This window comes from Lissotriton vulgaris, chromosome 9, assembly GCF_964263255.1.
Source record: "Lissotriton vulgaris chromosome 9, aLisVul1.2, whole genome shotgun sequence".
NCBI classification, from domain to species: Eukaryota; Metazoa; Chordata; class Amphibia; order Caudata; family Salamandridae; genus Lissotriton; species Lissotriton vulgaris.
In genome coordinates, this window is record NC_141697.1 from 675,714,150 (window position 1) to 675,734,333 (window position 20,184).

Genomic DNA, 20,184 nt, shown 5'->3' on the forward strand with positions numbered 1-20,184 from the left:
TCTGGCAGTTGATCCTAATTTGACTGCAGTTTTGCTGAGGTACCTGCTGGCGGTTAATTTCCGCTACCATGGCGGTCGGAATGGTTTTCCGACCGCCATCCTATTAGACCCCTTTGTGTTTTCATTTCCACATGAGATAAGATTTATCTACTGTTTGGACTTGGAGAGGAACAGATGAAGGTCAGTTAAGCCTTAATATTTAAAACCATAGCTTACCAAGAGCGTCTACTTGTTTTTTAACATCGCTGTATTTGCTGCTTTAATTGTATTTCTAATTCCTCTGTCCGTGGTTAATACATTCACCATTTATAAGTGCTTAAAGTTTCATTGTGAGTAGGGCAGTAGTTGCCGGCACTACCTTACTGCAATTGCAAGCCACTTCAAGTCCCTGTAAAGTGAATTGAGTTTTGTGGTAGACTTGCAAAAGGCAATCCAAATTGAGGGAACTGGAAAGGATTATTTGCATGAAGTGGAAGAAGGCAGAACACAGCCACCTCAACTCTGGTTTCTTGGATTTCCAAAACTGCATCACTGGAGCATCAACTGTAACAACGCTGCATACTGGAAAAAAACTCTAGATATCCAGTTTCACAATTAGTTGAACTTGATTTAGAAGTATTGTGAACTACAAATATATCCTCTGTGCATATACCACCCAGATGGAAAGAATATTCACTCACATGAGTCTTAAACCATAAATAACATGGATGCTGATGTCTACTACTAGGCTCAATTCTCCAATGACAGAATGTTCAGAACAGAGATTTTAATTACTAGTTGCTTTTGTACTCCTCATTTTTCCTAAAGGTTCCACAACAGCATGTCGCTATGTCAACACCAAACCCTACAAATACGTTTTTGCTTAACGAACTGAACACTGTTTATTTCAGTTTCTTTCGACAAAAATCTAGTGTACTTGTGCAACTATTACTAAATTGATAAAAACCAAGGAGGATGTTTAATATTGTAATGCACCCTTTTAGAGTATGTAGCTACATCTCTTAGTTATAGAGGTGCAGTGGTTTATCCCTCAAGGCAAAACTAAGCATGGGTTTACAGAGTTTTTCCAAATTTTCCATAGAAGCAGTTACTGTTGTCCGAGTGCCAACGCTTGAGGTGGGGATAAATATAATATGTTTTTTTCCCGAAGTGGAAAGCTAATTTTACTATCCCCAAGTAAAGTTTTGAATTTAGTTTATTCGGGAGCACAGTTTACTGGAAAAAATAAATATGAAGGAACACCAACAGAAAATGGCAAAATATCACAATGGGCTATACTGAAAGACGTTCAGGAGCCATCTTTTCAAATCTGTTTTACACTCAGCAACTGTTTGCTAAGAATTGAACGTTTGATTCAAAGTTTGGCATGTGGGCTACTTTGTCAGAAACGTGATGGATATCCCATCCCAGTTATTAAAAGGGGCACAGAATATAATGCACTTGTAATTGCTTATGATGCATTTATGATTCTAGAGCCACTGAGGAACACTTAGAGCTCATACAGATGGGTAAGACCTGGTTATTCCAAATGTGATCGAATAAAGAATCCCCACATTCTCATTTTCTGTCCGCAAACAGATACCTGCCAGGGCCCTTTTAGATCAAGGAAGTTCCAGGGCAGTAGAATCCCTTAACAAACAACCCTTAATATTAGAAAGAACCGCATCCCCCTAGAAACTCTACACCCTTGCAGCTTCATCAAAGACATAACGGTATGATCAGTAGAAACCCCAATGATTGTCCAATCCTCAAAATCCCCACAGTCATACCTAGTGAGCCACTTGCCAGACATGTCCAATACAAAAACCTATCTAACCTAGCTACTCATCCTTTTCCCATAAATCTTGTCTCCTGTTAAACCTCTGCTAGCTGTCTCACAATATTTAACTTCCTCCACCCTAATTCTTCACTCCTTTTTTATGACTTATATTAACTCACTCTAATAATTATATTTAACTCATATGAACGTAATACATCACCACTTCAAAAAAGAGAGGAAAGGCTTCAGGTTCCTTGGAGCACATGACTAACCCAATAACCAACAAATGTAGACCAATAATTTAGAACCACTGGATTAGACACTAAGGGGCTGATTCCGCTGTAGGGCGGATCGCCACCGCCGGCTTGGCTGTGGCAATCTGCCCTACTTTTCCATCCTCCCGCCACCCATTTCCCCCGCCATATTAGTATGGTGGGTGGGACCCTGGCGGACGGAAAGACCGTCTGTCGGTTTTTCACCAGTCGACTGGGCGGAAAAGGGGCTAGATATGGTGGCGGTGTCTGCTGGACACCGCCATCCATAGTAGCATGGGTGCAGGAATCAGCCTTTCCGTGGCAGAGGCATGCAGATTTTGCTGGACGGGGCCCGTTGCAGGCCCCAGGTTATTGGGGGGGGGGGGGGGGGTTTACAAGGGGGGTACCTGAGGTACCCCCCTACATTGTCATGGACAAGGTGGCAGGCACCGTGCGGTGCCTGTCACCTTGTGCATGACAATGCAGACAGTGCATTTCCAGCATTGTGGCAGGCGGTGCCACAATGCTGGGATTAGAGGATGCCACGGTGGCATCCTAATTGCAGGTGCAGGACCGCCGCACCGCTGGTGGCTGGTCCCAGCACTGCTAGGGTGGCGGGCGGACAAAAGTCCACCCGCCATCTCCATCATCCCCCTAACTTTGGGCTTCAGAGTGGCATGCTACCCACCACAAAGTGCTTCAAACCTCATCAGGCATATTCAGTCCTTTATACATACAATTGCGATACAATAATAAGGTGGACATGACATCTGTCAGGTTTTTGATGGAGTAACTCAACCACCACACTCTAAATCAGGCCGTGAGTTGGGCTTTCTCAGACAAGGATAGCTACTTTGCTCTGCGTGACGTGAACATGCTTGCACAGATTGAATCTAGGAGAGCTAGGGTATCGGTGCCACATACTTGAGAAAGATGAGCTTTTTAATCACGGGGAGCAGTCCTTTCATTGTCAGGTTGGCAGGGAAGCGCCCTGTGAGTGGTCCATGTATATGGTTGGTGACTTCAAGCTCCTATGAATTCTCAAACACAGTCACAAATACGGGTTTTCCCATGAAAAGGAGAAGGATTTAATTCCACATTTGTGACATCAACAATGGGTAGCCGATGTCTGCACACAATTTATACAAGATTTTATTGATAAAACCACTTGTATGTACCTTTATCAGTGTCAAGGTAAAACTGTATCATGTGGCGAAGAGAGCAAGATCCTCCATAACCACTTGCAAATTCTGGGAGGAAGAAGGGAGGCAAAAATGTATAAAACCTGCAGTAATGTAACAGTATCATCGTGGGTCATGCATCATTTTTACCTCCTAGGAATTGTACATTTGGAGGTAAAACACAAATGAAATGTAATTTCCGCTGTCTGGTTTTACTTCTTGATTTATCTCAGTGTTTTAAATGGACCTGGTTGTATTTAATTTAAACCTGTGATCGTCGGTGTTCTGCGTAATTTCAGTGTATTGATTGTTATGGTAATGTTTGACTTGCATTCAACGTTTTCTCTTTTTTATGTTGCCTGCTCTACCTGTGCATTTACACATAAAACTAAGGCACCATTAATTGGTGATCAACTCGTGCTCTGCAGCTGCAGAGCTCATCCACTAAGAGGATGAGTTGAGTGCTGTGTTTCACATTGTGCTATGACCTAAAGTACCTTCAAATCCATCCAAATAAAAAGGGACTTTTCAAAGTAAGCTGCAAATATGAATATAAAATGGAGCAGGAATCGACCTTAAAAGGGACTTTTCAAAGTAAGCTGCAAATATTGATATAAAATGGAGCAGGAATCGACCTAAAAAGGGACTTTTCAAAGTAAGCTGCAAATATGAATATAAAATGGAGCAGGAATCGACCTAAAAAGGGACTTTTCAAAGTAAGCTGCAAATATGAATATAAAATGGAGCAGAAATCGACCTAAAAAGGGACTTTTCAAAGTAAGCTGCAAATATTGATATAAAATGGAGCAGGAATCGACCTAAAAAGGGACTTTTCAAAGTAAGCTGCAAATATGAATATAAAATGGAGCAGGAATCGACCTAAAAAGGGACTTTTCAAAGTAAGCTGCAAATATTGATATAAAATGGAGCAGGAATCGACCTAAAAAGGGACTTTTCAAAGTAAGCTGCAAATATGAATATAAAATGGAGCAGGAATCGACCTAAAAAGGGACTTTTCAAAGTTAGCTGCAAATATGAATATAAAATGGAGCAGAAATCGACCTAAAAAGGGACTTTTCAAAGTAAGCTGCAAATATTGATATAAAATGGAGCAGGAATCGACCTAAAAAGGGACTTTTCAAAGTAAGCTGCAAATATGAATATAAAATGGAGCAGGAATCGACCTAAAAAGGGACTTTTCAAAGTTAGCTGCAAATATTGATATAAAATGGAGCAGGAATCGACCTAAAAAGGGACTTTTCAAAGTAAGCTGCAAATATTGATATAAAATGGAGCAGGAATCGACCTAAAAAGGGACTTTTCAAAGTTAGCTGCAAATATTGATATAAAATGGAGCAGGAATCGACCTAAAAAGGGACTTTTCAAAGTAAGCTGCAAATATTGATATAAAATGGAGCAGGAATCGACCTAAAAAGGGACTTTTCAAAGTAAGCTGCAAATATTGATATAAAATGGAGCAGGAATCGACCTAAAAAGGGACTTTTCAAAGTTAGCTGCAAATATTGATATAAAATGGAGCAGGAATCGACCTAAAAAGGGACTTTTCAAAGTAAGCTGCAAATATTGATATAAAATGGAGCAGGAATCGACCTAAAAAGGGACTTTTCAAAGTAAGCTGCACATATTGATATAAAATGGAGCAGGAATCGACCTGAGAACAGTGGCAAATGCCAGGGCAGAGGTCTGCAAGGGAAAGCAGTCATCTATCCAGCATTTACATTTGCATTTGGCAGGTATTGCTACACTGTCGCTCAGGGTCTGTAGAGGCGCCTGTGTGCCATAGGCCATTGCGTAAGGATGAAAATGGGCCTGCTTGAATTAGAAAATACATCACTATAAAGGGTTTGGTGCGCCCCTCAGGGCAGGGATCTGGGTGCTGGTGTCAATGCACCTGCTGCACCAATGAAAGTAGCGCCCTGCTTAGGGTACAGGAGCTTCAATGCTACAAGGAGTTGCACACTGTAACTGTGAAATGGGTGTCAGCATGCAGCGGTCTATGCGATCAACATCAGCTCTCCTCATGTTCCCAGCCTGTGCAAGCACACCCAGGCAAGCACCGTCTAAGCTAACTGACATTGACAGTTAACACTCCTGGGGTAGAATTAACATTTCATGCTTTGCAATTATAAACATTGTTGCAAAGTATTTGTCTGTATCATTGCAAGTTGGAGAGCAGAAAGGAATGAATCTTGGCTACCCCTTTCTCCTGCAACTCGCTTTCAAAATGTGTGTACTGCGATTTCCAACTGCAAATAGGAATCACAAGACGTTTCTAGGCCCTGTAAATTGAGACTTCGCTGTCACAAAATCAGTTTCACAGGTTTTGTCAATTCAATGGCGTGTGTGCATCAGGCCTAGTATCAATAGGCGGCCTAAATTCTTTGTTTTATGCAGGGCGTCAGAGATGACTTGCCAAACTCTACACCTGTTAGAAGCAACCAAAAACAAAACAAATCACTATGTCCATTTCAGTAGTTGGTTAGATGGTAATACTTCTTTGCATCATCCTCCTTAATAGGTAATGCACAACTCACAAGGCAGATGAAAAGGTTCAGTGAGTTGATAAGAAATAGACTGGGTTCAACTCACTTTGTACTGAAGGATTCTGCACTATTCTATTATTTACCCTGGCATTTGAAGCTACCAACCCTTATTAGTGTGCAGTGGAGCAATTTAGCTCCTGATTCGAAATATGCTTTACATTACAAGATGTCTGCCCCACAACTACTTTGTTCACTATTGGTACTGTTAGGTATATGGTTGCAGATGGCTCCATGTCATAAAGACAACGTTCACAGTCCTGGACCTTTAGTCAACAGACAGACAATTCTGGGAACTGCATTCTGCATTTGCTTTTGATGAAACCTATATTACTTAAACACAGGGCAATGATTTGTAAAATAAAAGTACTTGAACAACTTTACTAACAACATTATTTAGCATCTCTAGAAACGGAGCATGAGATAGTATTTCCACTTCACTCTGCTTGGTTGGAATGTGCTTCTGATGCACCATACTTTACGCTTAACCGTGGCCCAATAGTTTGAGGCTCTACTACAGTGCTGAGGAATATTATCTTATTGCCGGGCATAATTACCGAACATTGGCCCACATGCATCAAGCATTTTTGGAGTCGCAAACGGTGCGATTCCTTAAAATCGTCTGTTTGCGATTCCAAAAATGCTTTTTTGGATGCATCAAGCAATTTTAGAAATCGCAACATTTTTGCGATTTCTAAAATTGCTATTGCTTTTAAGAAATCGCAAATTTGCGATTTCTTAAAAGCAATACATGATTACTTTTAAAATTGCGAAATCGCAATTAGGGGGTCAAATTTACCGAGTGGTTGAACCACTCGGTAAATTTGCAAAAAGTGTTTAAAACGCTGAAAATGCATTTTTTTCTACATTCATGTTACGGACACACATGTCCTTAGGACATGTGTGTGTGAAACATGATGCGAAAAATACATTTTAGGGGTGCATGGGGGGTCCTTTGGACCCCCCCCTGCACCCATGAAATGCATTAACAAATTGCGATTTTCAAAGTGAAAATCGCAATTTGCTAAGGCCTTCCCATTGCTTCCTATGGGCCTTTTGGCCCATAGGAACCAATAGGAATAGCGAATTCGCAAATTGTATTTCGGTAATTTATGCGATTCGGTAAAAATTGCGATTTTTGCCGAATCGCATAAATTTACCGAAAATAATCATGCATCCCGTTTTGCGAATTCTAAAATGCGAATCGCTATTTTTCGCACTTTAGAACTCGCAAAATCCCGGGATGATGCATGTGGGCCATTGTGTTTTATTGGGTCAACAATTCACAAGAAAAGCACGTCAATCAGGATCCAGGCTTAGACCATTTGGCACATTTCACATATTTACATGAATTCAATGACCAGTGGAGGTTGAGATAGACACTTAGTCCAGTCGAATAAACGATCCAGGACTACCCTCCCAATAATTTTGGCTGTGGAGTCCAGGAGGGATATTTGGCGAAAACATTTAACGTCATGCGCATTACTTATTTTATGTTTAAATTTGTTTTATTGATTTCAGGAAAAAAAAGAAACAGTACAGATAGTACAATGCAATATTGGGTTCACAAGTAAAAGTAGCAAACATGCTGGGGGATCCACTTCGTATGACACAACAAATAACTCACACAGTTCGTAGGATCCCGTAGTCGTTCTCTCGTTGTGTCACTCCAATGAGTTGCGGCATTGAGCAATACTCATCTGTGAAGCTTAGCTAGCAAAAACAGAAAGAACAGAAACCCCCACCCAACCCCCAAACCCCCCCGCCTCCCCAACCAGTGTGCCGAACCTTGTGAGCATAGGATATTTCAAGTAAGAAGCATTCACGGTGCGTTCTCCTCGGACTCTTTGTTATCATCGTTTGTGTCTGTCAGGCGCAATAGACAGAGGTATCTAGGGCACGTAACTTCATTGAACTCTTGAGAGAGAAGTGTAAGCAGTGGCTTCCATACCGTGCAGAATGTTGCTGTAGTTTGTGTAAGTGAGCTTGGATACGTCCCATCCCTAGTGTAAACCAAAGTCTGTGCAACCAGCCCGTGTGGGTGGGCCGTGTGCTAGTCCCCCAGAAGGAAAGTATGTGCTGGGAGGCAGCCTGTATCGCAAGGCCCATTTGGCGCCCCCTATTGGATTTCAGAGGGAAAGTGAGTGCATTCGAGAGACCTAGAATGGTGTAGGGCGGAAACCGTGGGATTTCAGTGTCTGGGGAGCTATCTATATCATTGAGGACTGCGGTCCAGTACGCCTTGACTTCAGTGCATTCCCATGAGAGATGTGTTAGCGTGCCTATTTCCTGCATCCCCTCCAGCAGGACGCGCTCCAGGATGGCTTGCCCCTGTGGAGCCTCGCAGATGTGAGGTACCAATACGTGGCCAATTTCACAGCTGATTCTCTGCCTGCTGCATTCCTCGCTGTGCGGTTGGCTCTGTAATAAATCGATTGCCACTCTCGGAGTGTTCACGTTCTCCCTAACTCCTGTTCCCAGCGTCTCTGCTCAGCAGTGTGGTGTGTCTCGGGGAGAGGAGTAAGCATCTTGTATAGATCCGTGATAAGGCCTCGATCCGAGTCCTTCGTAACCAACCATTTCTCAAATGCGGTCATATGTCTACCAACAAGTGGGCTAATCGCAGGGTGCGGAAGCCAATGCCGCAGTTAAAAGTATTGAAAGAGCTGTGGCGAGGTGATGTCATACACTTCGGACACTCGGTGGATGGGATAAAGCCTTCTAAGTCGAAGAGATGTCCTGCTGATCTACAGCTGGAACCTCGCCATTGCGGGAATGCTCATAGATCCATGCCCGGGGGGAACTCGGGATTGTCCAATAGAGGAGTGAGCAGCGAAGGGAAGGTTGTGAGCTTATGCCTAGCAGCAACCGAGTCCCACACCCTTAGTATGGTGAGTGTGATGGGCGAATTCTGGAGGTATTGTGGTCTGTGCGGGGGGCGGAGGAATGGTATATTCCACAGGGATGTTTGAGCCATGGCTCTGTCTTGGAAGACGCTGTGAATCCAGCTACGTATTTATTTTAAAAAACTATTTCTTCGCGGTTTTCATTTCCAAAGTATTTTATTCATACTTGTGTTCAACTTTCATAGGTTTTCATAGAATTTCCATATATTTTCACTTCTTCATATAAATCATCACTTCTCACATTTAATCCTTCCACATTAGTCCTTCCAATGCATTTCGGCATAAAGCCTTCATCGGGGAAGTCTAAAAAGAGTAATAACAAAATAACTATGCAATCCTCCTCTGTACATTTTTATAGCATTCTCACTGACAAGTATGCAAAATAAATGATAAAAACTTGATGAGTCTAAAACAAAGTTGAATGTCTAACGTTTAAATCATTTTACGGGAAATTTCTGAAAGCGTACGTTTCTGCTGTTGTATAATTGACCGAATAAGTAGTAATTACATGATTTAACCAAGACCTGGTATAAACTACAGGCTACTGAGTGAATTGAGTGTGAGTCACTATGAGTTAATCCTAATAATCGCATTATAGATGGTAGTTATTCACTATTTGTGAACAATAGTCGAATGGGTTTACATGCTGATGTGTAGGAGATTATCAATGCCGTTATTAAGGCTCAAAAATGCGTAGCTGCCGGGCTGCGCCTCCCGTTCTTACCGTGATTCGTGTCTTAAGTTCTCCCTTCTGTTGGAGCTGTCACCATATCTGGCCATGCGCTTTAGTTGGCGTGTGACGTGTATATAGGGCGTTCCGTATAAACGGTGAAGTTTTAAAGGAACCTCACTTAAATGAGAGAACCGTGTCAATAAAGATTTCAATACCACGGTGTGGTGCATTATGGTTAAACGCATGGCCAGATAGGAACTATTACAGATGAACTCCAAGACCTGGACACACCCATGCTACAAACAGAGTTAAATGCTGTGAAGTTCCTAAGGCTACTTCATTAACAATTTAAGCACATTTATGTAAATGAAGGTAGTGACACTAGGGATAGGAAAATACAAAATTATTTATTGGAATATATATTGTTTAAAGACATTTTTTAGATCACAGAAAACTATACAACATTCTAAATACAATCACTCATCCATACACACATACTTCGTTCTAAAGGTATTTTTTATATGTCAGCATCCTAAAATGATTAAATGTCTGGGGTAACTTCCGCTAGGACATTCACCTACCAAAGTACAAAGAAGGGGGGGGTCCTAGGGGATGTTTACCGACCATACATTGCTACTACCCCTAAACATATGTATCTACCAACAATAAGTAGCAATGGGTCAAAAAAAGAAACAATAAACTAACTATCTATGTATCTGTAAGGGCGTGACCTCAAGAGTAGAGGTACAACAGCGAAATCGAACCTAGGGTACTTTCTCAAGGAGAAAAAATTTACCCATCAGATTACCGACCTGTACCACCATGCATCATTTGGTATCCTTCACTATGAAGCCGTCGCGGCCGCTGAGAGGGGGGGACTACAGCCCCCAAGAGCCTTTGCGCTGGACACCGCCTACAGGCTGCGCCCGGAGGCGCATAAGAACACAGGTCTCCCTTTGAAGAGCGGGTAACTTCCGCTAGAACATTCACCTACCAGCCTGCTTCAGTGACGCTCTTCTCCACGGGCTCCTGCCATACACCCAGGATTTCACCAGGATTTTGCCGGCTCCTCCGCTCTCTTGTTGTGGGCTCCTGCTCTTGCCCTGTTCCCTCCCCCGCCGCCAGCGACGCTACTCCATCCCGCATCGCGGCCGCTGAAAGGGGGGACTACAGCCCCCAAGAGCCTTTGCGCCAGACACCGCCTACAGCCTGCACCCGGAGGCGCGTAAGAACACCGGTCTCCCTTTGCAGAGCGGGTAACTTCCGCTAGGACATTCACCTACCAGCCTGCTTCAGTGACGCTCTTCTCCACGGGCTCCTGCCATACGCCCTGGATTTCACCAGGATTTCGCCGGTACCTCCGCTCTCTTGTTGCGGGCTCCTACTCCTGTCCTGGTCCCCCCCCCGCGGCCAGCGACGCTACTCCATCCCGCGTCGCGGCCGCTGAGAGGGGGGGACTAAAGCCCCCAAGAGCCTTTGCGCCAGAAACCGCCTACAGCCTGCGCCTGGAGGTGCATAAGAACACCGGTTTCCCTCCACGTCGCGGGACGCGCACGGGACCATACCGGGCTAAGCCCGGGCAAAGGGCGGGCCCTCTGTGGCCCTCGGAGGCAAGAGGAGGCTGGGCTGGGGCATATTATTGACATCTCCCCCCTTCTGTTCGACTGACATTGTAGGCTAAAGGTACTGTTGATATCTGACTTTGGACCTTATGCACATACTTGCTTGCTATTTTGTGTTCCATTGGTAGGTTGTGCCCGTACCTATTTAATCTCTTTTAAGCACACATATCACCTTAATATAAAGCTGATTATGCCATCAATGGGAAGGAAATCATTAATAGGGGTGTCTGTGAGGGGGACACTGGATCAATTCATTACTAGGGCGGCTACCATGCTTGAGCATGAGATAACTATCACTGAACGCCGTATCTCAACCGAGCTTCAAAATAAACGCTCATCTTTAGGTCCCCTGAAGCTAGCCACTAACCCCGTACATAACTCAGATAAGACGAGTTCCTTGTATAGTAATATTAGCACTCCCCCCAGCTAAAAGATCTCACGAATGTAACTGAACCTAACAGCCCAAATAGTAGTGAAAATTCCAGTTTGGAGTATCTCCTAGTAATAATATCTGACGAACCCCCCAAACAAGGACTTCAAAACCCTATAGCATCTAAGAAATCACATGCTCAAATACCAACAAAAGAACCCATATTAAAGAGAAAAAGGGGGGGATAGAAGACAGGGGGGTAGACAGGCGAAAATAACTAAGCCTAATGTACATCCTCCCCAAGAGCAGATCGCAGGACTTAAGCTAACCACAACAGATTTAAATTCAGGTGAGGTGACAATGTCCTCTTCCTCAATACATCAATTTATAGGAAACATAGAAGTCCTGGTAAAATCTCTACTCCTCCCAATTGTCGAAAGAATGAGAAGGATGGCTTTGCAACTCGATTCTATTGAGGCAGCCGTTAAATTAAACACAGGCCTATTAAGGGATGCACCAAACAATGCCGCTACTAAACCCATTACTACTGAAGCTGGGAGATCTAATACCAACCCCAGTAAGAGGACTAACAATTTAGAACACACACAAACACTGGTAGAGAACATTCAGATTCCAACTCCTATTAAAACAACGATAAGAGTAGAGGGCACCGAGGGAAAGGAGACCAGGCCCGCGGTAACAAAGGGTGATGTAAGGAGAACGGATCCACGAAGAACAGTGGGCTCAGTGGGGTGTGAAACTGGCTTATTAACAACACAATGTCAAAATTTAAGACCGCATCCTGAGAGTGGCAAAAGTACCAGCTCAATCGTCCAAATTGACCTTCCCCCAGAATCAGCTCCTTATGCTGCTGTTTTAACTGGGGTCCCTGAATTACCAATAGGGAAGAAGGAAGGGTACAGGGAACTCAAAAATATGGTCATTTATTTGCTTAAAAACAACAGACCGTTACCCCCTAATATTAATGGAGAAATCCTCTTTGCTAGAAGGTTGGATTGGGTGGGACAGAGACCTAAGGATTCAAAAGACGATGTCGTAATAATCAATTTTAGAGATCACAGGGTCATCTCGTATTTAAATGATTGGTATCATGAGAGTGGAGGGCCTGCGATTCAGATTTGCAGCCTAGCCTATTTTTATCCTCTATCCTTACTACTCAATCAACCTGCTTTGAATTTTCCCTACCAGAGAACTCAAGGGGCCTCTATCTTTCAAATCCTGGTTAATAATAGATTTGATGCCCTTACAGGACTAGATGGAGTAGACTGACTTAATTTTGACAATTGTCTGGAGCCACCCTTACAAGATCATAGGGATGGGTCACTTGTTCATTCACTGTCCAACTGCCCATTTGTAATCGACTCCATAGAGTCTACCTCCCCTGTTCCACTAACAGGCAGCGTAGAACCTTTTTCCTTGGCAACTAGTGAACCTACTACCTCCTTGCAATCTGTAATCCCAGGAAGTGTTATAACCTGGAATGTGGCAGGCCTGTTCTCTAAAATCAATAATGCAATTTAGCAATCATTGACCTTGACCTATGGTATTATATGCCTGCAAGAAACATGAGCTAACAAAGAACTACATCTGTTGTTTTACAAAACTTTTTTTACTCCGGCACTACCTAGCATAAGAGGAAGACATAATGGCGGTCTATGTACCTATATATCAATTACCACTGGACCCTCTAACGTTAAATGTTTTACTGACAACAATTATTATCAAATTTTAAGTACATCTTGGGGTTATTTACAAAATTTGGTGTTAGTAAATTTTTACAACAATATCCCTCCCGTACAAAGAGAGAAGGTCATTAATAATCTCCTAAAAGCCCTGATTAAAATTGAAGAACGTATGTCAGGAGCTATGGTCTTGTTGTGGTTAGGGGATTTTAATTGTTCTCTGTGCCCTCGGGCCACTCAGGGTGTCTGTGGTATGGAGGAAGAAAATCAGGGGCCCATGACTCACTTTCTCCATACAAAGTTAGGGGATTTGCTCAACAACATATTGGCCCAGTTTTGTCTCTCCTTTATAAATGAACTTTGTAACCCTCCGAAGGTATTTAGACCTACCTTCAATGGGAGGGGGTCAAACTCAATCATTGATTTTATTCTCTTCCCGACACGCTATGCTGCTATGGTGGCCAAATGGGAGACTATTGTTACTGGACTGAGTGATCACTTTCCTATTTCTGTAATACTCAACCTCAAGCAGGGTGATCTAAGTTCCAAAAATAACGTTAAATATGACTTAAATCCTATTCTTTCTGCAAAAAATGGGTTCTGTATCAAATGGGAAAAGGTGACACCCATGAATTTTATAAAAAAACTGGTCTCTAATGTGTATGGGGAATTTAAAATCTGCCTTTCACCTGAAGAGGACTCCCATGCCATTCTTGGATCATTTATTAAAATCTGTTCGACGATAAAAGAACTGTTGACTAGAACTCCACGTAATGTACCGAAGGGGTCCCAGGGCAAGTTTGATAGCAACTGTACCAAGGCACATGCTGCCCTGAAAAAAGTTTTGCATTCCTCCCCACAATCAAGACCAAACGTCCAGTTAGCAAGGCGTACCTATCGTATTGCTTTATTAAATAGGAAGAAAGAGCTTAAAGCACAGGCGTGGTCAGCTCTGCATATAGCCTCTGAGTTAAAAGACAATACGGCCTTCTGGGATGGCCGTCAATGCCCCATTTTTGCAAGCACACCAGGGTCCCTAGATAGATAATGCCATTAGTGCACAGGACTGGGTTAATCACTTCCAGGGTCTTTATAACGAAATAGCCCCTCTAGGAAGATTCCTAACCGAGCCCGCCCCATTGATGACTGAGGTAACATGTTCTTCTTTCCCACTGGCTATCCAGTTTCAACTGGAAGAAGTGATCAAGGCTCTTGCAGAAAGCCCTGTGGGTAAGGCTCCAGGGCCGGACTGCGTCCCAATTGACATCTTTAAAAGTTTAACTGACCTCTGGGCACCTTTACTTACCGGAGTACTGAACTCCGCAAATAAAATCGGCTTTGTTGCCATCTGGTCAGAGGCAGTAGTTGTCCCAAACTACAAAAAGGGTTACAGGAATGATCCTGCCTGCTACCGGCCAATCTCTTTGCTTGATGGCCTTATGAAGATCGCAGGCAGGATCATTCTTGCCCGAATGCAGGACTGGTTGGATGAACAACAGATACTTTCCAACCTCCAATATGGGTTCAGGACCGGAAGAGGGGTGGTCGAGCAGGGTCTTAATCTAGCATTAATAACATCCAAATACATTCATGCCAAAAAAAGAAATCTCTTCATAACATTTGTAGACCTCAGCTCTACATTTGATTGTGTTGACCATGAAGTACTCTGGCAAACTTTAAGGGACATTGCCCTGGACAATCAAATCCTCACTTTTATTAAAGAGCTGTATAATGGGGCGGGTGCGCGTGTCAGATACGGCAGGAGGGGGGAATGTACCGACCTGTTTCGTATCCGCAGAGGAGTAAGGCAGGGGTGCATACTTGCTCCCCTGCTTTTTACTCTATATATAAACAATATCGGGCCCATCCTTACTGGCCATTATTATGATTACCCCACAGTAAAAGGGAAGCCCATTCCCATACTCCTCTACGCCGATGACGCGGCAATTCTCTCCCAGACAAAGGTGGGCTAACAAAAAGCCGTCCAAAAATTCTCGGAATTTATGCAAAAAAGGGGTCTCCGCGTAAACGTATCAAAGACGTTTACTATGTAATGCGGACCCAAGAAACGCAGAACACCCTGTCTGATCTCACTGGATGGCAGGCGGGTAGAGCTTGCGGATAGATTTTGCTACTTGGGGGTACACTTTGAGAGAAAGGGTTCATTGAACGCAGCGGTAAATGCAAGGGCTCTGGCATTTACCAGAGCCTCTGGTGCCCTGGTAAATTTTGCCAAAAAGTTAGGGGGGAAGACCAGTACAGGAGTTGCTGCAGATCTTTAAGGCCAAATGTGTCTCTACTGGAACGTATGGGGCGGGTCTCTGGGGGATTGAGCCAGTGGAAGTCATACAACGCATTGAGAACCGGTTCTTACGGTACTTGCTGGCCGCCCCAAAGAGCACGTCAACCTATGTAATACACTCAGAAGTGGCCCTCCGGTACATTTCGGACATTATTAAATCTGCCCCAGTCCTATTATGGCACAATGTTTGGACTAATTCATGTACCAGATTAAATAGAGAGATAATAGAAGACTGCCTGGCATGTGATGGAGCTACTAATATCAAATGGTTCAGCTATGTCAAAAATTTGTTGTATGAAATTGGACATCCTGAATATTTCTCCAACCCAGTTAGTATGGAGAGTGTGTCCAGAACTGATTTAAAAAAGTCCCTTTAACAACACCTTGAGAGTAAAAGATGGCGGGAAGAAAGATCTAAGAAACCCGTCATGGAGCATGACTTGATAAGAGTTCACAAGGGCATTCAGTTGTATCTTTTGGTTGAACAACCTCTATATCATCGTATGCTCTCGACCTATTTCCGCCTGGAAACTTTTTACAGACTTGTTACTCTACCACAGTGCAATGACTGGTCAAGTGAAAAAAGAACTTGTCCCTGTGACGATGTGTCTGTTCAGTCAAATATACATTGCATTCTTTTTTGCTCTTTCTACAGTTATCCAAGGAGGAAATTGCTCAAACCTCTGCTTGTTTCATGGGGTCTGAGGTCATGTAGAGGGACATACGACAAATTAAGAATTTTAGATGATGAGTGCACCATTAGTACTGTATCCTCTTTCTTGAGAACAATTGTGAGGTACAGAAATACAATGTAAATTGAATTCTGCTTGTTTCATTTTTCGCCCCTATCAGCTAGAATGTCTACAACTCACAATGAATTTCCATATTACCTACTGGTATTTTATTACTATTTTCCTTATTTTTAACTGCGTTTTAAACAGTCTTTTTCACCTTCTTTTAATTGTGTATGTAATATGAAGAGTCTTTAGATTGATTATATTTGTTGTTTTTAAATGTGATTTTACCTGTACGCTTTTATGAATTTGTCTCTGCAATTCGAATAAAGCTTTTTGAAACTGATTAAATGTCTGACCGAAGACACACGTAAAATGAATGATTAGAACAATAGAATCTCATAGATTTCTTTAATTGAAGGGTGGTCTTTGCTTGCTCGGGGTCGCGAACATGACGATGAGGACCGCGAACAAGCAAAAAATGACCGCTGCACTACGCGTGTTCGCACTGTGCTACGTGCAGCTCGCGTAGTGCGAAGTTGTGCAAACTTTGCAAACTACGCGAGCGTAGCGTAGTGCTTCGCCCAGGGCTATAACTAACAAATGTTTTTCCCTTCACAGGTTCTACAAAATTCAACATGTAACAACATCAACGAAATAAACTTCATCAACTAAAATAGTGAATATTTTTTTTTTCAACCAAGTAAATTTGTCATTTTACAACTCAGCAAGGACAGCACTGTACTAGTCCTATGCTTAAAGACTTTGCTGTATGAATGGTTAAAGACATTGTCCTTATCTATCTCGGCATGGATAGCACTGTGCTAATCCTATGCTTAAAAACTTTGATAGAAAAACAGGCATTTGAGGTGAGCACATCTAGTGTGTCGCTGGTGTTGAGAGTGCTCTAACAGGAGCTGCTTTCCACCTAAACTTGAGAACTACCCAGAGTTCTCTCCTTCTTTTTTGCATTATAAATATATATATATATATATATATATATATATATATATATATATATATATATATATACACATATATATATTACCTACTGGCGGTCGCCAGTAGGTATATATAGTTAGGATTTTTTCCCTATGGGATTTTTGAAAATTCTATGTCTAATAACTTTGGCGTTTGTGCACGGAATTGGCTGAAATTTTCAGGAAAATGGCACATTCTGTTTCTGAGCAGCCCCTAAAAATTTGGGGGGGTTTCGTCAAGGGGGGGCTAAGAAAAAAGGGGGGTCCCAAAACGCGTTTTTAACATTGAGTTTTCCATAGGGCGGTTGGCCTTACTTTTAGCCCGAACGGCTGATTGGATTTGCATGAAACTTGGCAAAATTGTAGGGACTGTTAGCCCGATGTGCCTTTGCTAGGTCTCAATATATGTGCTCCAGTGGATTTTGAGAAATTAACGTTCAAAAAAAGATATATATCTGTGACAGCGCTCCGGTTAGCGCTCCGGTTCGCGTACTTGACGCGAAACGGAACTTTGCGAAGCGAAGCTGATTGGCTGTTCGGTGTCTGTCAACATTCTAAACAGTCCGGAGCGGCCGCCATCTTGTCTCTCGGTAGGATCGAGAGACAAGAGGAGGCCAAAACAAAGGGGGAAATTACCATAAGGGGGCATAGTGGATCCTCCTTGACCCCCTAGGTTTTATGTGGAGGTTTTAAAAGGGCCCCGCAGGGCAAATACATTTTTTATTTTTTTTTTTGCGTGGGAAGCTCCCGGTTCGCGAACCGGGAAGCGTTCTGGGGAGCGTACTATAAGGAAAAAAGAATGATAGACTTTTCAAATACTGTATGTTAATTGATTGTTGGTTTTGTTGATTATTTTTTAATTTCTTTATTTTTTAAGCAATTATTTATTATTGTGATTGTGTTTCATAATTTAATAAATTTTCTAACATTTCACTGTCTGAAATGTCATTATTTTCATTGAACATAGTTTGTAGTCTCTGAGGGTGTAAAATGTCCTCATTTTGAAGGAGGTCATCTACTGCTTGCACACATTGCAGTAGTTCTTGGTCCCAAGTTTCATCCATAAATTCAATATAATTTGGATCAATTATTTCTTGGCTGCTCTCTTGCAGGACAATTTGAAATTCAACTTTCTGTTCGCCTTCCATTTTGCCTGAAATTTGGATAAAAAAAATATATATTAGTAGAGATAGGGCACTGTTGGGATTAATTTTAGATAGGCAATTTTTTTCAGTGAATTTATCTTTGGGCAGTGTATAGTATCAGAGTGGAAGTAGGAATATAAAAAAGTGTATGTGATTTAACGTAAGTAAATTCATAATTATACAAGAGAAGCCTAACTCCATCCATAACTATAACAGAGAAGTCTATCTAAAACTATAACTACTACAGAGGGATAGTATATAACTATCAGAAAAAGTTTACCATATTAATTTATAGTGCACAATATACTTCAGTTTTAAAAATAACAACTTACCTTTACAAACAAGTTGAAGTGTTTAGTGAAAATTCAATTGCAATGTACAACAAGAAGTAGCAGTCAAAATGGCTGTGTTTCCTTCTCTTCCTTTATATATATTCAGGTATATAACCAATCAAATGTCAGGTAATAAAAGTAGAAAATGAAAGTAACATTTTCATTGGTTGTGAATTCCAACACTTCAGATGTGTTTTGTGAAGTAATTTACCTCACGGTATTTAGAGAGGTCTACAGGCTAAATGGCTAAATGGAATTTCAATCAAATTTGTGAAAATGAAAGGGATTGTTATGGAAAGGGGCGACCACTCGGTCCCCCCGAACGTATGGTGGAGTACCCCGATCCCCCCGGAAGGCCATCTTGGGCGGGGGGCGAGTCCCGGCTGGTATGCCCGAAGCGGCGTAGCCGGGGCGCGCCTTTTCCCGCCCTGTAGGGGGTTGTCCTAGACGCTGACGCCGCCGGCCACGCCCCCGGGGGGCAGGCAGAGGCGGGTTTACGCCCGCCCGAAGACGGATAAAAGGAGCAACAAGCCAAGAAAGCATCCTCTTGTTCCTGTGCTCTGAAGCTGCACCTCCCCGCTGCACGTGAGCTCGAGACGGAACGAAGAGCCAATTTTGAGCGTTGTAATCTTTCTCTTTGTCTTACAGATATCTTCGCTTGAGAATGCCGGGCAAGAAGGTCAGAAAGCGGGTCGGTACCGATCAGATGCTACGCATGCTCATAAAGGAGGTAGCCGATTTGAAGAAGCAGATGGCGGCTAAAGACGGGGAGGGAGGACCGAAGCGAGTCATCGGACCAGCTTTGCCGGGAGTAGTCCCTAGCGGGGGAGGCAAGAGGTCAAAAAAGGGGGCACTTGGGGGGGAAACCCCGGTTCCCGATACTCCACTTGAGGAGCCAACCTCGGTTCCGAAGGAGGGGCATCCGATCCCCGTGGTGGTCACCCCCGTGAACGGGGAAGATATGCCTCCCGAGTTGGCGGCGCAATTGGCAGCGTGGTTGGGGAAAGATAGTAAGGGCGCCACGGCTGACGACGCCCGGGCAGTAATGAGACAGCTGCGGGAATCCAGAGAGGCTGCGAAGGCACCATCTTCTGTTCCCCCACAGGTTCCGGCGGCTGAAAGTGCAGCAGGCCCAAGTTCGGCGGCAAGTGCAGGATCTACTTCAGGTAAGCGGCCATTGCCGATTGCGGGGGAGGGGTCTGTTCCTTCTCGAAGGGAGAAGATTGCCCAGCATGTTCCACGGGAAATTAAGGAAATGATTTGGGCGGATAAGTATGTAAACATGTTTTCATTGCTTACCGACCATTACGAGATAGAGCATGTGAAGAGCCAAAAGGAGCTCATGCATCCGAGTGTTTGGCGCGCGAAAATGGCCGCCTTTAAGGTTGACGAAAACATAGGTACTTGGGGCAGAGCGTGGGGCATTTTTACCTCCATCATGGGTGAGCGCAGGCCCGAGTTGTTGACCGAGTTGCCTATTTATCAGTCACGTATCATGGAGTATTCCCTGACGTACGGGGGCAATCAATGGTTCTGTTATGACAATCTTTTTAGAAAGGCTAAAGAGCACAACCCAGTTCTAACATGGGATTGTTTCGACTCTGTCTCGTGGCAGAAAATGGAGAGTTCAGGAATGTTAAAAGTGCCATTGTCAGGGAGTAA